This window comes from Gorilla gorilla, chromosome 6, assembly GCF_029281585.2.
Source record: "Gorilla gorilla gorilla isolate KB3781 chromosome 6, NHGRI_mGorGor1-v2.1_pri, whole genome shotgun sequence".
Classification (NCBI taxonomy): Eukaryota; Metazoa; Chordata; class Mammalia; order Primates; family Hominidae; genus Gorilla; species Gorilla gorilla.
Genome location: NC_073230.2, coordinates 107978436 through 107998200, shown reverse-complemented (window position 1 = coordinate 107998200; position 19765 = coordinate 107978436). Strand labels below are relative to the sequence as shown.

Genomic DNA, 19765 nt, shown 5'->3' with positions numbered 1-19765 from the left:
GTCAGACATGAATAGGTGAGCAGAGTCCCCCACCCCCAACCAGTAATGTCAGGCGACCAACAGGTGATGGTCAGGCAGTTATCACATGTCATGTCTCTCTAAAATAATAACTGGTTGCAGCTGGTGCTGAGGCAGGAAAACAGGGTATGGAGGCAGGGAACATAAAGCTGATTCAAACTTCAGCTATGACAGGAAATATCCTCTCCGCAGGGCATACGCCGGGTAAATGACTTTGTAACTTTACTTCATCCTCTTCCTTTACATAGGGTGTACCCCAAATAGAGGGTATTTAAACTCCAAAAAATTCTGTAACGGGGCCTTTGAGACCCTACGCTCAGGCCTGCTCCCACAATGTGGAGTGTACTTTCATTTTCAATAAAACCCTTCATTCCTTCCTTGCTTTGTTTGTGTGTTTTGTCCAGTTCTTTCCTCAAGACGCCAAGAACCTGGACACCCTCCACCATTAACAGTGCCAGGGAAACACAGTCTCCCAGTAGATGGAAACATCTGAAACTGGTGATCAGCAGCTTCCCAGTAAGATCTCAGGAGCTGAGTGAGTGAGCTCAAGCATGTCCATTAACAGGCAAAATGGGAGAGTTTTACTGGTATATGACCTTCCTTTAGGAATGCTAGACTGGTAAGGGAAAAACGCCTCAAGTGAGCATGGGCACAACTCCAGTAAACACACTGCGCATGCTCTCCTCCCACGTGCTGGCAGGCCACCATGCCTGCGGACAGCTCACCCCAAGGCAGGAATCAGGGGAGAAGGAGCCCAAGACCCCAGAAGTATGAGAACTTGTAACACCCCAAGTCAAAGGTCAAAACTGCAAACTTGATCTCTCAAGTCGCACAATTGTATTTTTCTTCCTTTCATTCCTGCTCTAAAGCTTTTTAATAAGCTTTTACTCCTGCTCTAAAACTTGCCTTAGTCTCTCACTCTGCCTTAGGCCCCTTGGTCAAGTTCTTTCTTCTGAGGAGGCAGGAACTTGGGTTGCTGCAGACCCACACAAATTTGCTCCCAGTAACAAGCTGGCAATATGTTTCTTTGGATATCTCAAAATGTAGAGGAAATTTTGAAATTAGATGATCCAAATAAGCTGAATCAAATCAGAAATTTACTCATATGTCCCAATTACAGATAGCCAAAAATTGAGATGTCAAAATAAATATAAGAATACAGGAAAAAATATTTATGTCAAGATTTATAAATGGTTTCACAAGTCATGTAAACATTATGCATATAATCACGCCACTCTACCAATCACATAAATTTTAGGTTTAAAAGACACTAGTTTAGATTTAGCAATGTGGGGGTTAAAGCAAATTTGTGAGTAATCTGGCAAAGTAAAAATATATTTACTTAAAATGTTTTTATTAACTAGTGAGTTGGATCATAAATATCAAGTTATTCCTCTTTTAAATTATAACTGTAAATTTATAATTTGTAAATATGCATTATCATCAACATAATGCACATTTTTAAATTCTGCTGAAAATGTTATAAGAAGAATTAACTTGAACTGAATTGTACGGGACTTTACAACCAGAAATCATTTAGTGAGTAATACTATAAATTTCAAATCTCACATATCAAGTTGGCTTCTATTCCACAGGCACGAGTTACTCTGACATAAAAGATTTTATCTCATGTTTATAGTTTGTGTTTTATGAATCCAATTGAAAGAGTCAAAGTAATTCTTAATAAAAAATAAACTCAACTTTAAAACACTGCAAACTGAAAAATAAAAATCCACTAAATTAAAAATAATGTTTATACAAAAGAGCAAGACAGAGTTTTCCAGAATAATGCCTGAAATTTGTAAGGACACAAAGTATAAGCACATAATCTTAGAAGTTGCAAAGCATACTCTGTAATTTAAAATTCACTTCTTAAGCCACACTCAAAAAAAGTGAAAATAATAATCATCCCAAAGATTTGCAGGCTCTAGTTTTAATTAAAAGGCTCTGAAATATCTGATTTGCAGCCACTTCCTTAGAATTACCTCTGATAGCCGGGCGCGGTGGCTCACGCCTGTAATCCCAGCACTTTGGGAGGCCGAGGCGGGCGGATCACGAGGTCAGGAGATCGAGACCATCCTGGCTAACACAGTGAAACCCCGTCTCTACTAAAAAATACAAAAAAATAGCCAGGCATGCTGGCAGGCGCCTGTAGTCCTAGCTATGCGGGAGGCTGAGGCAGGAGAATGGTGTGAACCCGGGAGGCAGAGCTTGCAGTGAGCCAAGATCGCGCCACTGCACTCCAGCCTGGGCGACAGAGCGAGACTCCGTCTAAAAAAAAAAAAAAAAAGAATTACTCCTGATAACAACTTAGACAATTTTCTTGGAAGATAAATAATACAAGTAAAGATTAGAAGTGAAAAAACATTTGGGGATGGGGATGCTGTGCAGAGACCTGTCACAACTGAAAATGGATGCATGTGTTTGGAGGTGTTCGTTAATTTCTATTAACAACCTATTGGAATTAGCAGTGGAAACTTCTAGGGAAATACAACATACCAAAACACTTGATCTGAAAGCCATGAAACTGTGATAGCTAGGGCAAGATTTGTGTGTGTGTGTAAATGACCACAGGCATGTGTGTGCATATACGTTCCTGTTGAATATTTGTTGAATTAATTTGTAGGCATGAAGGAGAGAAAACTCAGAAGAATACAGATGTAAAATCTTTGTTATATGAGCATGTTATCATAAAAAGCATTTTTTAACAAGTCTTAACAGTTTTATGGTTCCCTGCTGCAGTTTGTAAGAATCACTACCATTCTATGTGACAGCATAATCTACATTCTTTCTTGTTTGCAACTCTTTAAATTTTTTTTTATCTTTAATCATTATGGATATATAATAGTTGTACTATTTATGAGGTACATGTGGTATTTTGATAAAGATATACAATGTGTAATGATCAAATCAAGGTAACTGGGGTACTCATTATCTTAGGCATTTATCATTTCTTTGTGTTAGGAACATTCCAATTCCATTCTTTTAGTTATTTTAAAATATACAATAAATTACTCTTAACTACAGTTGCCCTATGAAAAGAGACTGAGTAGAGGCTGTGTATAACACAGCTCCAAATAAAACTGCATAAAAACAGGTTTTGGTTAGAAAGGTTCTGATAGATAAAACTATCAGCTCTGAAAAGAAATAAGTACTCTCAAATGAGACAACTGACTCCATATTCCCCAATGTTTTCACTTACTATGAGAGCAAAATTTTACAGAAATCCCCATTTCCTTCTGACAAGGCTCACAACAAACATACTTTATGCATACCATTTTAAAAATATTACACAAAGAAGGGCTATAAAGATGAGCTAATAAAAAGATAATGCAGGCCGGGCACAGTGGCTCACGCCTGTAATCCCAGCCCTTTGGAGGCCAAGATGGGCAGATCACCTGAGGTCAGGAGTTAGAGACCAGCCTGGCCAACATGGCGAAACCCTGTCTCTACTAAAAATGCAAAAAATTAGCTGGGCATGGGGGCAGGAGCCTGTAAATCCAGTTACTGAAGAGGCTGAGGCATGAGAATCGCTCGAACCTGGGAGGTGGAAGTTGCAGTAAGCTGAGATAGTGTCACTGCACTCCAGCCTGGGGGATAGAGCAAGACTCTGTCTCCAAAAAAAAAAAAAAAAAAAAAAAAACAAACCCACAATACAAAAACTGCTTTTTATCCATTTGCAGTAAAAGTTACAATACCACTTTTAGTCATTTCTCTTTTCCTTTGTTATTTTTGGTCTTGATGGTAATGAGTTCCCTGTATGAGGAATACTTCCGAGGTATCCTTGCACTGTATCATTTACTAATAATTAAGTAAGTAGTCTTAAGTTGTGTTCTACCCATTTTCACTCATTGATTCAACAAGAAAGTACTGAGTGAGTTGGGCAGTATGGATGCAAACATACATAGGCATTGGACTCAAGAGTTCAGAACCTAGAATTTATGGTTTTCTGAGCAGTAAGTGTGTTCCCATTAAAATGTTAGTCATTGAGAGACAGGCATTCCAGAATGGCCATAAAACCTCCAATTACTTATGTCCACATAAAGCCATCTGCATGCCCTTTCTTTTGAAGATGATAATATACTTATCAAATGTTTTCCTTCTGGGGGTGGTGAGAATGGTATTCCCTGAATGTATTCACAACTATAAATCCTTTTTAGTGTTCTGCAGAATTGGACTATTGCTTTTATATCCTTGGGGAAGGCACCATGTCTATGATATAGTTACAGCGAAGCTGTCACTTCTTTTTTTCTTTAAACCTCACTTTGCTATTGTGTAAAACGTAAAAAATAACCATGCTTTTCATAACGGCTATCTAAAAATCCATTAAGCTAAGGCTAAAGCCTAGCCAGAATCACTTCCCTTCTTTTGGCACTAACACCCTGACACATCTTTCGGAAACACCGCCTACCTCATTTTCAGTCTACCTGGTTAAGGAATGGTTTACCTCTCTTCCGGCTCCAGGGAGGCCCACGTGATGTAGGGCTGGCCAATAAGAGCATACCCTTGCCCCTGTGATTCACACAGGAACTGACCTAGAAAAGAGTGAGGGCCCTGCCTTTCCTGGGAATGAGGTAAGTGAGCCTCTTCTTCTTTCTGAAATTCAGGAGCATTAAAGCTTGTAAATCTGGAGGTGCTGGAGCCATTCTTGCTACCACATGCAGACTTCATTTGAGAACAAGCAATGCAGAGGAAGTAAAACTGAAAGGTTGTGTAGTAAGTTCCTGATCACATCATCTTAGCACAAATTCAGCTATGTCTGAGGCTGTGTTCTGGATTTCTCAGTTAAATGAAGAAAACAGTTATTTTGTTTTAAGTAGTCTGAGTAAGGTGTGCGGTCACTTTCAGTTGAAAGAGCTCTGACTAATAAAAATTAAACAAGTAAGACATGGAAATTGCTTAGCATGGTGTCTGGCACATCAATAACGTTCTCAGTAAATGGAAGTTATGTTTTAGTTTTAGCTCCATCGCTGAGTACACTTTTGACACAATTGTAGTCACTTTCTTTGACTGGCCCTCAATTTTCTCTTCTGTGAGGTACAGATAACAGAGATACTCTAAATACATTAAAGCACTGTGGGAATAAGCAAGACAAATCTGCAAAGTGATTTGCATAATGCAACTCTATGCACAAAGGTAACACAGCAGACTCATCAATCCATATGAGATATTTTTATTTTCTTTTGTTTTATTAAATCATTAAAGAAAATTTCCTAGACAGGCTTCCTTCCTGCCTTATTTTATACTATCTAATTTTTTTCTAATATAAGGGAGCACAGCAATTATCCTTAAACCTTTCCACTGTCTCTAGCCAAGAAATCAGCTTGCATTTGTAAGTACAGTAAGTGTTGGCTGTCTCAGGCAAGTGATCAAACACAGCTCACTACTAAGCAGGTCATTGGAATAGTCATTTGTATATCTATCTCCTGAGTCTTATGTAAACAGTCCTAAGGGGGTTTCCCTGGAAACTCATGTGCCAAACTGTCTGCTTTCCCCTGCGCTTCTGGTTGCCTAGGGATTTGGGGGAACACTGCCTCCTTAATGAGATCTGGCCAGTCCCTTCCTCCTGGTTGCTAACCTATAAATGTATTCTAGTCAGGGCCAGCTTCATGGGTGTGTCGCCCACAGTCACACAAGTTCCTGTGCTCTTCGTGCTCCTAGGTGTCAACCTAGGCAGCCCCGTACACGATATTAGGGGTAAATTATTGCAAAATGATTAGTTCTAGTATTAATTTAAAGTAGTATTATAAAAGATAAAATCACCATATTTACTAAAAGGCATCTCTTCCTTTTTAATAATTTTCTGAGACAACTTGCTTATTAAAATACGGAAACATACTTTGAAAGCCCAAAAAAGAACTGCAAAATCTTTGCTTGTCAAATGAATGCTTAATAGAGATGAGGGAGGTATGACTAGACATGTCAATTATTAATTTCTATAATTACATACTGATAATTGGCTGCCTTATTTTATGTTAAAATACCCATTCCTAATACATTTATTTTCCTGTTAGGTAATCAAACTGCTGCTAAAATCTTTTAATAGTGAGTTTTAACATTTCAGAATAAAACTGAATCACGAGTTTATAAAATCTTTCTTAGTTCACTGAATCTACTTTTAAAAGATAGCATTCTGTGCATGTGTATGCCTTGTTACAAAAAATATGAAGTATTTCTAAACTGACTTATTTAGCACAATTTCTCACGTTTAGCAGGGTTTCTCACATGGTAAGCTTTGAATTGGTAATTGGAAAGCTGTAATGTTGACACCTTCGGCTTCAGCCCTGGGGGTATTAGAGCCCCAGTTGGTCATCAAGGGCATCTCAAGTGTCTGTATTTGAGGGGAGGCCCTTAGAAAGGCTGTCTCAACAAAAGCCATCTAATCATCCTCCCAAGTGTGTTGATGCTAAAGAGTTTATAGGGTCATATAAATTTGGAAGTACTGGGTTAAACTAGGTTAAACATGTTTTTTTTGTTTTATTTTTTTCCTGCAGAGCCTTTCAGAAAAGTTAAAATACTTTGTTGCATTATGAGGAAAATAGTGTACTCAGTGCCTTTCAAGTTTATTTGCTGATACCATTAATTTCACTTGGCTCCTTAGCACCTACAGTCATGTTCAATTATACAAACAGTTTCTCACAGTCTGGCTTTCAGATTACCTCACTCAAAGTCACCTTGCGAGTTTACTAAAAATACAGATGCTGGCTCCCACATCACACCACAGACATAATGTTTGGAGGTGCTGCATATTAAATAAGCTTTAGAGAAGAAACATGTGTTTGCTCAAACATTAAAGAATCGTGAGAGACAAACAGTATAATTTTTTAAACCTATTTCATTTCTTGGTAGTTGTCTTCATTTAATCAAAGAGAAAGCTAACAAATTGGTTTTTAAAATAGAAATGTTACAATTTTTTTTCTATTTTTAGCTAAAATAACACATTTTCTACCACTATATTAAATTACTGACTTACTTGCAATATATTAAAATATTCAGGGGAAGTCTTCAAGCAGAATTATAATAAAGAATTTTCATGTTTTGAAAATTAGAGTATATATGATTTATGAAATTGTAAAAATAATGATCTTCAGCAAAATGAATGATAAAGCCCAGAGTTGGCATAGAAACAAGGAAACAGAAATTTTCAAACACTTTTGGTAGAAATGTAATCAGGAAAATCTTTCTGGAGGGCAATATGACCATTAACCATGATGGAGTAATTGATACTAGAGTACTTTCCTGCAGTAAGCAAATAAAAAAACTGGACAAAATGTATGAGGCCATTCTTTTTAGGTAACAGATAACAGGCAGTGCAAGACCAGAAGAAAGGATACTCACAAGCTAATATTCATGATCATTCCCCACTTTCTGTCTGGGAACAATCCCAACAGAGGTTCAGAGAGCTTGTGTTTAAGCATGGTGGTCCCACTAAGATGAGGAGGCACATATGAAAATGTGGGGCAGCAGAAACAAATCAATTCTGTGGTACAGAGTGTCAGAGCAAGGGAGGTGTCCAGAAAGTGGGTTTCAGAAATCCACGTGGAAACTCTGTGAGTCTCTGGTTGAGTCCTGGGCTATATATGCAGGATGAGAGCACCAGAGGCTTACCAGATTGCAGTTGCTACTTGCAAAAACTGTTCAGATAAATTACAGGTTTGGCAATTCTGGAAGAGAAAAGCTGGATGAAGTTGTTCTTGCCTCAGTCAGATCTCATTAACACCTTGTTAAAAACCATGACATCCAGCTGACACAAGAAAGGCTGAGATTTTAAAAGTGTCCTATTCCAGAGGAAGACCTAATTTAGGCCTGCCCTAACAAAACCCATAACCTAATCTGATAAGACGTGGAAGGGAGAGATTTCGGAGTTTGAGTCCTGTGAAATTGGAGTGACATGCTTTAAGCATATGCATTCGAACAAAGAGTAGTACAAGTTCAAACAAGTGCAAAGTGATCAGCTAATAATAAAGTGCTTGCTATAATAAGAATGAACACCATTCAGAGGAAGAAAACAGAACTCAAGCCCAGGGCATTATCCATAATTTCCAGGATTCAACAACATAATTCATTATGTATAAAAAAGAGAGAAAACAGGACCAAGAGTCAAGAAGAACAAAGTTGAGATAAACCAGATGCTGGACTTAGCAAATAACAGCGTTAAAGCAGTTATTATAATTAGTACAAAAACATTCAAATAATAAAACAAATATATTCAAAAAGTAAAGGAAGACATGGTTTCAACAAATTAACAGGCAGGAAAATTCATTAAAGAAATAAAGACTATCAGCCAAATAAAATGGAAATTTTAGAACTAAAAGTATAATAACAGAAATAAAATATTAACTCCATGGGGTTAATAGCAGATTAAAGTATTGGAGTTGAAAGAGAAAAAAGTCAATGAACTTGAAGACAGATTATAGAATTTATGCAATTGGAAAAACAGAGGGAAAAAAGATTGAAGAAGGTGAACAGACCCTCTTGGCCTGTGTGTTATCAAATGGTCAACATATATGTGACTAGAGTTTCACAAGAAGAATAGAGAGATTGGGGAAGAAAAATACTTGAAAAAATGGCCACACACTTCCCAAATTTGATGAAAAACATTACATTACAGATATAAGGATTCATTAATAACCAAGTTGAAGAAATGTTAAAGGAGTCAAACCCTGGCATATTTTATGTAAACTGCTGAAAACAAACCACAGAGAAAAATCCCTGAAAGGAACAAGAGAAAAAATACATTGTCATGGGAACAAGGAACGTAATTATTGGTAAGTTTTTATGAGAAACAAGGGAAGCCAAGAAGATAATAGAATGGCATTTTTTTAAATGCTGAAAGAAAAGACAAAGTGAACCCACAATTCTATATCCACAAAAATAATCTTTTAAAAAAAGTGAAAACAATCAATAAAAGCGTGGAAATTTTGTTGCCTGCAGACCTCCTGCATTTGGAGAAATTCTAAAGGATGCCTTTTAGTCTGAAGGGAATTGGTACAAAATGGAAACTCCAAAAGGAATGAGAACCCGGTATGATTCTCTTTTTGTTAGTGCTAACTGGTTTGTAGGTAGAAGTTTTGGAACTGCTACAGATATTTGAGAACATGATAAAAGCTGAAATAAGAACAAAGCTGACCCATTTCTGAAAATCTTAGTGACAGAAAAATAAAACGATTTACTCTAAAAAATAAATAAAAAAGCCAAACAGACCTATATGTGATATCTTACAGAGTATTAAAAAATCAGTATTTACAGTCTAATCCCTGTATTAAGTAGGGAATTATATTCTACTTTTAATGCAGGCCCATTATCTTTTATCTACAAATCTAAAACTCTTAAGTTTGTTTTCTTTTTTCTTAAATTTCTTTGGTGGCAAAATCTGTCCTGACTTGAACTAATTTGGTCATAAAACCTGACCTGCACTGACTCAGGCTATTTATGGTGGTGGTTTTTTTTACACATGGTTTGAAGATTTCTGTTTCACTGCAGAAATAGTACTGTGCATTATTATAGGGTGTGGTCCAAGGTTCTGCAAGTCATTTTACCTAATATATATGAATACATTACCTTTTCCTATTCAAATACTTCTGAGGCACATTTGGTTTCAAATAAGGGAATATAAACTGTAATTGCTTTTCTTCCTTTTTTTAAAAAAATTATTTTCTAGATTATTTTTACAATGAGCATATGTATCTTCGGCAATAACAATTTAAGAGACATAGTTAAGTGAAGCTATAGACTGAAATGTATGTTCCTGTTTTTACTAAAATGATGGAGTATACATCCTCAAAAGCAGATCTACAAAGATTACTTTACTAAATCAGGATACCACTATGACGTCTGCCCAAGAGCAGTTATGTTAGAAGGAATACAACTAATTTGCATTGTTCCCTCACATGCTGAACACCGTATATGTACAAGACCGTACTCTACGAAGGTTCTCTTTTTGCAGTTATTAATAGCCCTCAGGAGTAGATAACAATTGCTCATTAACAGACCAGTTAATGGCAGTCCCTACAATACTGCCAAGTAAATTACAAAAAAAAAAAAGAAAGAAAAGAAAATATACCACCTTCTCCAGAATCTGCAATAACGTCCTCTGTTTCCATTTTATTCATTCTCGTTTTGCACTTGCAAACAGTATAAACTAGAGTAAAACCTGCCAACTGTAATCCTTTCTGTTTCTTTATAAAATGTGAATATAGTATTTGCCCTACACACCTGACAAGGTTGTTCAAGATCAAAGAAAAGAGCCTACGTGAACCTTTCTTGTAAATTCTACAGATTATAACTAATTTTACTCCACGTAGTCTGAAACTGCCTTTCCTTATTTGTCTCTTCACCTGTTACATAAATTATTTATATACTTTTGTTATACACACCAGTGCTTTACTTTTATCTACAAATTCCAAATGAAAGAAATGCCACCAACATATTACCAACAGATTCATCTATGATGTTACTGAAGTTTTAAAAATATATTTTCTTGTTTTTGCTTTCAGCTTTTCCTAATATAGTGGGTACTCAAATGTAGGTGATGCTGGAAAATAATTGCATGCATATTGTTCATTACCATTTGTATTGCTTACAAGTATCTGAGCTCTGTGAAAGGAGATGCTTTTTTCTGTTTTGTTCACTGCTTATTTCTAGTGAATAGAACAGTATTGGACACGTGACAAACATTCCAAATACTTGTTAAATGCATAGCTATATACTAATATATATGATATATATCATAGATATGTGTGATTGATTTCAATAACAGATATTATATAGGTACATGTGTGTATGTCTCTATTGAATGCTTACTAATTGCTAGGTTGTACACTCAGGCTTATACATATTTTATCTCATTCGGTCTTTAAAGTAAATCTATAAAGTCTACTTTAAAATTCTCCTATAAGAAAACTGGGCTTAGAGATGTTATATAATTTCCTCAATGTAATATAACTGATAAGTGATAGAGGGCAGGATTTAAACTTGAATGCTAAAATATATTCCCTAACCTTTCATCCAGGAATGACACTAAAAACCATTCTAATAAATTATTTTTTATTTGGGTTATTTTTTTTTTAGACGGCGTCTGGCTCTGTCACCCAAGCTAGAGTACAGTGGCACAATCTCAGCTCACTGCAACCTCTACCTCCCGGGTTCAAGCGATTCTCCTGTGTCAGCCTCCTGAGTAGCTGGAATTACAGGTGCATGCCACCACGCCTGGCTAATTTTTGTATTTTCAGTAGAGACGGGGTTTTGCCATGTTGGCCAGGCTGGTCTCAAACTCCTGACCTCAGGTGATCCACCGACCTCGGCCTCCCAAAGTGCTGGGAGTACAGGCGTGAGCCACTGCACCCAACCTTGTATTTGGTTTTATACAAGGTTTTGGAGAAGTCACAACCAAAATTAGAAATGGTGACTATGGGAACATCTCTTGATCTACATACCACACTGCCATATGTTGATATAGAATTTTACAGGTGCACACACATGCTTGCATCCATCATGGCTGTAGAAAGTTTCAGAGTTAAACCTTTAGGCAGGTTAATTGAAAAATAGATTTCTGGGACAAAGCTGAAAGAGACATCTTAAGGCCAGTGGTTTTACTAAACTAGAAATTGTATAATGAGTGACTAAGTTATGTTTTGATTTAATTGAAGCCTACCAAAAAATCAGAAAACAACAAAATGTTCCCTTTTAAGATTTGACTTCATACTTTATTTATTCAACTAAGGTGTCTGTCCTCATAAAAATATCTGCTATATCTAATGTGTCAAAAAGTGTTTAATAAGTTTGTATATTCTGGTTCTAGAAGCAAATTTTCTCTGTGAGGGTTAAAAAAAACCCCATAATATAGTATTGGCTCAAGTGATAATCCATCAAAAAATGAATTATTACCATTATTTCCTGTGATATAGCTAAAGAATATTCACATAGGGCCTCAGCAATCACTAAAATTAATGTTTTAGGACTTTGTGAATTACTAAAAATTACATATCACATTTTAGTATTCCTGTTTCTTTACAATAAGAATTGTTTCTATTTATATTTTAATTTCAGATAAACTGACACACCTTCAATAATGCAGGTTTATGTAAGTTTTTACTGATCCTACAAAAGATACAACAACTGCATGTCCAAAGATGTAAATTCGGGGCTAACCTTCTCTATTTAATCCTTTACTGTTTGGGGAGAAGAATTACTTATCTGGGATTCATGAATTGTATGGTCACTCAACCTGTTTTCTTGCACCATTTTTTATCATAAGATAGGTTCTTCTGTGTTAGTTTTCAAAGTTTAAACCACATACATAAACTGGCTTGAATATCTATCTACATTTCTAGGTGCCTGGGTAAGGAAAACATCTTTCCTCTCAGAATGTGGTCATCAAACAACCCATTTACTTGCATTGTTAACCTCTTCCTACTTCTTTCTGTTCATGTCTCAGGTCTTTCCATCTGGAATGGTTATTCTCCTGGCAAATGTTACTAGCGTGTAAGAAGATAGGATGAGGAAAATAACCTACTACCAGGGCACTCAGCTATAACAGTGCCACGTCTGATGATCTTGACCACCGCATCTTCCTTCCTTTTAGTGTTTATTCTCAAGGCCACCACAATATCACATTCTTTTATTCTGCTGTTACTTGTATGATCACTCTCCATTTTCTTGGTAAATATTCTTTATTTTCCCACCCCTTAAATGAGCTCCAAGAGTTAAATTCCTTATCTGCATAGTCTCCTAGAGTGACTTCAAGCATTTTCATGGATTCAGCTAACACCCACATTGCTAATGACTCCCAGATCTCCAGCTCCAGCACAGTGCTCTCTATAACACCCTCTTTGACTTATCTATCTGAATAGTTCACCAAATCTTCAACTTGATGTGAGATGGAACTGAGCTTGAATTTAATTATTGTTCCTACTAGCTTTGCCATCCTAAGCAAGCATTTAATGTCTCAAAGCCTCAGTTTCCACAACTGTAAAATGGGGATAATGATTTTCATTGGGTTGCTGTGTGGTTTTAATGAAATAATGTATTTTAAGTGATCAATTTAGACTCTCATGCATAGTAGGTCAAAAGAGGAGATAAGTGTACCATTTATTTAAAAAAAAAAGGAATTCATTACTCTCCAAATCTGATTGCTGATTCTCTCTTACCTTGATCAGTCAATGGTATTTCTTTCCCCCATTTGCCAAGTCATATATCTACCAATCAAGCCACAAATCAATTTTTATCATCAGGTCCTTTCTTTCTCCCAAATACCTTTTAGATCAGATAATGTCATTTCTAACCCCTGTCTTAATTTATAGGCTCTCATCATTTCTTACCTATAACAGAAAAAAAGTCTCATTTTCTTTTCTCTGTCTTTAACGTATCCTCCACATCATCGTGAAAATGATCTACCTAAAAATGTGTATGGGTCATGGCTGACACACTCTTAGGTGACCCTTAATGAGTCATGCTCTTGTATAACTCCTCCTCTTGAGTGCAGGTGGAACATGTGGCTTGCTTTTAAGCAACAGAAAAATATAAAAGTGATGGTATGTCAATACCAAGATTATGATTATATGATACCCCATCTCAGCAGATTGAAGTGAGAGACTCTACTAGCCTTGAAGAAGCAAACAACCACATTTTAAAGAGCCAATGAGGAGATCTATGTGCAAAAACCTGTGGGTGGCCTCAAGGAGTTAAGGACCTTACTTCTGCAAAAGCAAGGAACTGAATTTTGCCAAAAACCAGGTGGGTTTGGATGAGGACCTTGAACTTTAAAAAACAATGCAGCGTGGCTAAATTTTGATTACAACCTTGTGATACCCTGATCAGAGAGGCTAGCTAAGCAATCATCCTTAGGAGCTCTAAGATAATAAATGTATGTAGTCTTAAGCCACAAATTTTGTGGTAACTTGTTATACAGCAATAGAAAACTATCTCAAATATGTATCAGGCAGCCACTCCCATGCGAAATAAATATTCATTGAATTGGATTAAATTGTCTCCTCCGTTGGGTCAAGAGATTCTTAAAGGAAAGTGATGTTGCCATTTTTCTTTATATATCGTTAAGTCTTGGAGTGCAATAAACTCAATAAATTCTAATGACTGAATAAATGACATCTTTGTGATATATTACTATGTTATTCTATACTGGTTGAGAAAGAGCTCTAGAACATAACAGGCTATCTTTTTGCATAAATCACTAAGGACATTTCCAGAGTTTTAAACATCAGGATTGATTAATCTTTGTTTTAAAAATTATTAAAAGAAGCATAGATTAAGCCATAACTCAAAAGCTAGTTGTACTAAGTTTCTATTGCTGTCATGAACAAATTATTACCAATTTAGTGTCTTAAAAACACACATTAAAGGCCAGGTGCAGTGGCTCATGCCTGTAATCCCAGCACTTTGGGAGGCTGAGGTGGGCAAATGGCTTGAGCCCAGGAGTTCAAGATCAGCTTGGGCAACGTGCAGAAACCCCATCTCTACTAAAAATAGAAAAATTAGCCAGGCGTGGTGGTGTGCGCCTGTAGTACCAGATACTCGGGAGGCTGAGATGGGAGGATCACCTGAGCCCAGGGTGCAGAGATTGCAGTGAGCTGAGATCACACCACTGCACTCTGGCCTGAGCCACAAAGCAAGACCCTGTCTCAAAAAACAACACACATTTATTACCTTAGAGTTCTGTAAACTAGAACTCCATCACAGGTCTCACTGCACTAAAAAAAGATTTTGAGAGGGTTCCTTTCTGGATGCTTTAAGGAGAATGAATATACATCCTCGCATTTTCCAGCTTCTAGAGACCACCCGCTTTCCTTGGCATATGGTCTCATTCCTCCATCTCCAAAGCCAGCTAAGTCACATTTCTCTGACACTTCTTCCACTATCACATCTCTAACAATGGCCAGGAAAGCTCTGCTTTTTAAGAACTCATGTAATTAGACTGGGCACACCCAAGCAATTCAGGAAAATCTCCCCATCTCAAAGTCTGTAACATTAAACATATCTGCAAGTTCCTTTTCACAAGTAAGATAATAAGTCCCCAGTTCCAGAGATTAGGACATAGAGATCTTTTGGGACAGAGGCATTATTCTGCCCACCCCATTAGTGGAAGAGAAGAATAAGAATGCAACTCATTGTAACACATACGACTCTAATACTACAGACTTCCTCAGAAACTCTGTTTTCAGATCTTTTCATTCCAACTTAAACTATATTTCTCATTCTGTAATGAAACATTTCCTTCCATTTTCTAGAATTTGAACTTTCCCAAGTTCAATAAAAAATTTTAAAAGCCAGCTTTCTGCAAAAACCGCCACCACAACTGGCAGCTATAGCCTTCCTATGGATATTCACATAGGGAAGGCCTGGCCTGGCTCAGCAGCAGGCTGTGAATTCTTCTCCTTGGGACAAAGCCTGCCAAGTCTGCCTCAGGGAAATTTGGCAGCACATCAAGAACAAAAACTTAGTGTGGCTGTTTATTCTTGACACACAGACAATAGACTGCATCATTTAATGTCTTCAGGCTAGAAAATTTTCCTTACATTCCTATCACTAGAGGGTTAAATAGGGGCAACACTCAGGGATGCGGTATGACTGTAATTGTTTTCAAGTCACCTAGAGAAACACCAGGGATTCAGTAGTAAATGACCCAGTGGTGCAAAGTGAATCACTGCCCTCTGTCCTCCTGCTGAGAGCCACTAGGTCCTTGCATGATACTCCAAACTCTCCAAATATATGCAGAATCCATTTTAATTAAGAAAATAAATGCCAAAGAGTTTGATGGGTGTTTTGGTGAGCATGCAAGACATTTTGAATATAGATATGAGTCCCAATTTAAAACAAATTTTAAATGGGCAAAAATTTAGTGATACATCAAAAATGAAGGTAAAGTTCTACTCCCTTTCCACATCTTCCCCTCTCACCCCCAATTTTTATCTCCTTTCTTCCTAGGCATAATGTAACTGACATAAACATATCAAATTCACAGGTTAAATTCGAGCACATAAGTTAATTCACACACAAAAATTCAGTCTGTTCCAAGGTGCAGTTCGTCCAAGTCTTCTCTGTCACCTTGTTCAAGATGAATCTTGTTCACATGTAAGACTTGGTAGTAACATATGGATGGGTTAAAATGAGTGCTATCACTCAAACAAAGCAATGCCAATGCTAACGCTGAATGTCAACACATCAGGGATATTATCATGATATATGTGGATGAAACATTTAATTCATAGTAAAATGAGAAAATATAAATGAAATGAACTTCATTTAAGGAAAAAATGTAAAGTAGTTATGGTAAATGAGGTAAAAATGTGAAGAGAATAAATGCTCAATATATGAAATCAGACAGCATGGGTTTATATTCTGGTTGTATTATATATTAACTGCTATCTCTATGATATTAACTTATCTGTGATTCTGCCCAAAAACAATGACAAATAATAAATGCAACTCATTCATTCAAATAATACCTCTTGAGTGGCTACTCTGAGTGATGCACTAGTCTAGGTACTAAGGATACAGCAATAAATCAATCAAACCCATATCCCTGCCCTCCATGGCACCTACATTGTTACAATTCTTCATATGATATTTATAAGGGTTGGATGAGATAATTTATTTAGCATTCCTGGAAAAAGATAAGCACTGCAGATAAATTTAATTAGCATCATAATAGTAATAAAATATTTTAGAAATCTGTAAATATATATTTATTTGCCTAAGCCAGAATACTAAATAGTAAATGGGTAATTTGAGCAGACTAGAACCAATTATCATATATATTAACATATATATAACACATTATATGTCTATATCTTTATACAATCATTACATGAGATTTTACATTGTCCTTAAAATAACAGGTCTCTGAAGAGCAGCTTAAAGAAAAATAATGCTGCTTTTTGAAACAAATTTTTTCAGCAATGAGCCGTATTTTTATTTTTAATAAGTTCTCTTTTTAAAGTAAAATGTAAATGACAACATTTGCCTCTAGATTAGCATTCACTCAGGGCTATGTTCTTTTCTTTCCCTGTCTCTTCACATACCTCTCTTTGCTACTCTTCTACATGATCAAGTAGTCATGACACTGTGACTTATCATCTATCTCCCATCAATTCAGCCATCGTTCCACTCTGTTCCATTAGTATTTCCTGCTGTGAAAATCCCTGTAGAATCTATGGTAAACTCTCAGAAGTTTCCACATTCTGCTTTGGAAAGCAGTGACCCACAATGTTATTAAAAATCAGTAACTTACAAAGGGTTTTTTCCTTACGCCAAAGCAAAGGAGACGTCTAGACATCCTCAGAGTGACATTCACACACAACTTCTAGCTGACAGTCATCGTTTCTCAACTCACATGCACTGCTCCAGCTATCAAATTTTACACGGGGTATTTTAAGGAGTTCTTTAAAAATCAAAATTCCTGGCTCTGCAGTTCATTAAGTGTGCCATTCCAAGAGATGCAACTGCCAGAACTGGTTAGTTACTATAAAGGCAGTTATCCTCTAATGCTACAAGGCAAGCATTTTAAAGCTTTATTCACATATGTGACACACACTTCAAAACTCCACACTTTCAGAGGACTTCCTGGAACCAGTGTTCCAACTTAGTACTCCTCCAGTTAAACGGAAGCTAATAAGAAGCATGAAACAGTATACACTATATAAGAATGTTAGCAGAACACCACATGTATTGACCCTACATTAAAAAATCATAATAGCATTAAATCATCCTAAACCTCTTAACACCCATTCACAAGAATACTCTCACTCTTTCATCAAAAACCACGTCATTCTGATTCATGTATAGTGCTAAAAATATAAATTTTACAGAATGTCTCTGAACCTGACCTAGACACTTAAATATTTTCATAACTCCAGAAGCAAAAGGAAAACTGGCAAAAATCTCTTGACTGTGTAACACAGTCTGCTTTGAACAAACAGCCTGGATGTAAGCAGTAGGTGGCAAAGTTAAAATAGAAATGTTAATCCTATGAGGACCCTTGCCTGCTGTTTTATAGCCCTTCCTCAAGATTAAAAAAAAGAGAGAGAGAGAGAAAGAACATAAAAACACCTAGAGCCCTAATGCTACAGAATAAAACCAAGTGCTGATTTTAAAATACATTTTTTCAACCTGTGATTTTTTTTTTATAGACAGTAGTATCAGGACTGGGTGGGAAAATAAATAAATGTAGTTTCCAGCTTAAATTTTAACAAAGTAGCAGTATTTTTTTTTACTCAAGATAAAAGAAGAAATATTAATTTTGGGCAACATTATGAATTACTGTATTATATCTACATATTAGAAAATAGCTTCTTGAAGAAGTATTAATTTTTAAAAAAATTTACAATTATCAACCAAAACAGTGACAAGCAAACTTTTTCTGTAAAAGGCCAAAATATATATATTTCTGGCTTGGCTGGCTAAAAGGTCTCTGTGGCAACTAATCAACTCCGCTGCTGTAGTACAAAGGCAGCCACAGATGAAATGTAAATGAATGGGTGTGGCTATATTTTAATAAAACTTTCTCTATGGACACTGAAATCTAAAAATCATATAATCTTCACTGCTCATGAGATATTCTGCTTTTTACTTTTTCAACCACTTAAAAATACAAAACAACATTATTAGTGTATGTACCATACAGAACATACGGTGGGCTAGATTTGGGCCATAGGTTATATTATTAGTTTGCCAACCCATAGACTAGATACCAGTAATGAAAACCATAAGAAATAAAAGGTCAGAGGACAACGCTCACTTTTCCTTCCTTACTTCCTCTTTCCCTTCCTCCCTCCATTTTTTCCTTTTCTTTTTAAATTAATTAATAATTAATTTTGCTTGATATCTGGCAACACAAAAAAATAATCTGATGCAGTTTGATGGGAGTAGAAGGTCAGTATCTCAAATTCAGCCAGAGTTGTACACGATAATGGTATTGGGCTAACTGTAACAGTTACCAGGCATGGAGCCCACACAACTACCATGGAGATTGTGTAAGCTACAAAATCATTCATAATATTCAAAGTGAATATCATTACATGAAATCCTATTTGCATTCCAATGAACTGTCACATAAGTTTCCCCTATGGCATCTTCTTTGACAAATAATATCTTCATTGAGTTTCCCTGAATTTTCCATAATGATACAGAAGAAAAGCCAAAAGAGAAACTTGCTTCATTGTGCCAATAACTGGAGCATCATCATTCGTTTATAACAGCTGAAGGGCTGTCTGACACTAGGGGACCTGGAAACACCCAAGAAATGTTTTCTCCTTCCCAAGACAGTTAGATATATAATGCTAGGAAATCCTGGGACAATGACCTGTGATTCTCCCCTAAAAAGGCTATTTTGTCCCTTTTAGTAACAAACAGGAAGGGAGAACTCTCTTTGGGAGAAATTTCACCAGAGTTTCACTCTTGTTGCCCAGGCTGGAGTGCAATGGCGCAATCTTCGCTCACCACAACCTCCACCTCTCGGGTTCAAGCCTCAGCCTCCCGAGTAGCTGGGATTACAGGCATGCGCCACCATGCTGGGATAATTTTGTATTTTTAGTAGAGATGGGGTTTCTCCATGCTGGTCAGGCTGGTCTCAAACTCCCGACCTCAGGTGATCTGCTGGCCTTGGCCTCCCAAATTGCTGGGATTACAGGCGTGAGCCACTGTGCCCGGCCGCAGTAAATATTTTATACCAATATACTGGTTGTTAGAGACTCAGGTAAATTGAAATCATTGTTTAAAAATTATAATGCAGCCG

General features: G+C 36.6%; 1 protein-coding gene across 2 annotated transcripts in view; it reads right to left on the bottom strand.

Moving 5' to 3' along the window:
• The window catches only part of SEMA3C (semaphorin 3C), a 177281-nt gene that overhangs the window by 23669 nt on the left and 133847 nt on the right, over positions 1 to 19765 (bottom strand). The window lies entirely within an intron of this gene.